Here is a 1,854-nt window from a genome sequence, read left to right as displayed (position 1 = left end):
CAGCGCATTTTATGGAGGACGAGGACCGTTTCCCGTGAGAGTAGTTTACAATGCCGGTGTCTGTTTCTATAAAATGGGGCAGTTTCAACGTTCCAAGGACAGTCTGGCGCTTCTGACTCACAGTCTGTAAGTACGTTTACATATTTAAAGAATTTGCCACTGACGATTCAAACGCGAGTTTTGAGCAGTGTAGAGTAGCGCTTGTTGTTTGTCATTTCTCTGATCACAAATGCAGACATGGTTTTATGTTTACGCAGTGCGATACGCAACGCAACGCGTAAAAAGACAGTATAAGTCATTATAATCAGTAATTATGTCCCCACTGGATGCAACAAACGCCTCGTTTATAATGGGTTATATTGTTTTTGTTTTGTGACGCTGGGACACGGCATCACAGTATGGTAAGGCAGTGTTTCCCAATCCTCATGAATATTCCGACATGATTCCAGTTAGAAACAAGTGTATATGTTCCATTCAAAGGGCATTAAAGTGTGCGAGAAGATTTAAATTGTATTTATTTACAGAGGTATATGATGTCGCACTCGTCTGTGTGTGAAGATGCTGCAGGCAGCCGTGCAGCACAAATCCACTTCAACTGATTTCACCTGCTCAGGGAGTAGGGAGCAATGAACACGTTGCAGGGATCATATCAATTGGAACGCAGTTCATGCACGTAGCTCTCTTCTAACGAGCTGGTTATATGAATCAGGTGTGTTAACTAAGAGAGACATGCAAATTATGCAGAGCAGTGGGGCACGAGGACTGGGATTGGGAACCGCTGTGGTAAGTAGTGTAACATTTCCGTCACACAATTGAGGCATTCAGCCAATCACAACGCACTGGATAGCTGGCCAATCAGCTTACACCTCGCTTTTCAGAACGATGAGCTTTGTAAAAATAGATGCATTTCAGAAAGGCGGGGCATACAATAATGTACAGTATGTGGAAAATAATGTGTTTTTTAACCTTAAACCGCATAAACACATTGCATTACACCAAATACACCAAATAATGTTCTTTTTAGCAATGTCATATGACCCCTTTAACAAATTTCCTCACTTCAGAGGGGATACTAAAATGATCAAACCTATCGGCAAAGTTAATTTTGAGTGCGTCTATGAAACCCGTCATCACCTCTGTGATTTGTTGACCTGATGTATGCAATGTAGGAAAGTGGAGCATTTTTCCAGGACATAAATTGGCAGAAAAAAGTGTAACCTTTTTTTGAAATGCAAGAAGTTTCTCCTCAAGTTGCGTGACTGTTTGATCTCTGCCCTGTAGCTCGTTATTGAGTTAAAAGATGTTACTTTAAAAAACAAACGGCAGCGGAGAACTCCCCATTCTCCATAAGCGTCAGAAACTTTTGAGCCTGTTTGTGCTTTGAATTTCAGAGAAATGCCAGGAGACATTACCGGCGCCTTCCTCAGTGCATCCAAGAGGGTCTCAAAGACGCCCGATGCAAGGGCCTCCACTCTCCTTATAGTTGAGGTGTCTGATAATGGAATTTTCTTGATTAAATCAAGCAAGCTGTTTCGGGTTTTCTCGTCTGTAACCACCTCCTTAAGTGTAGGTTTTTCACTGAATTTCCCAATTTTTTGTGGAAAAAAATCATCATCCTGTCAGTCATCGTGTCTCACCGGAGAGGCTGCTCGCAGCACTCGCCTAACATCACGTGACTCATGCTCTGCGCAGCCTTCGACTGCAGCTCGTGCTTCATTGAACAGATGCGTGTCACTTCATAACTGTAGGGCCTGTTGTCCGACTGAACTAAATTTATTCTAGAGATGTCTTTTTCACACTAGGCTACTTGAAGGGCCGGAACAAATTACCTCGGGGGCCGCCAATTGAATATCC

Source organism: Sinocyclocheilus rhinocerous, unplaced genomic scaffold (genome assembly GCF_001515625.1).
Source record: "Sinocyclocheilus rhinocerous isolate Xijiao unplaced genomic scaffold, SAMN03320098_v1.1 scaffold7095, whole genome shotgun sequence".
Lineage (NCBI taxonomy): Eukaryota > Metazoa > Chordata > Actinopteri > Cypriniformes > Cyprinidae > Sinocyclocheilus > Sinocyclocheilus rhinocerous.
The sequence above is the reverse complement of the archived record's forward strand: the minus strand, read 5'-3'. Positions refer to the sequence as shown.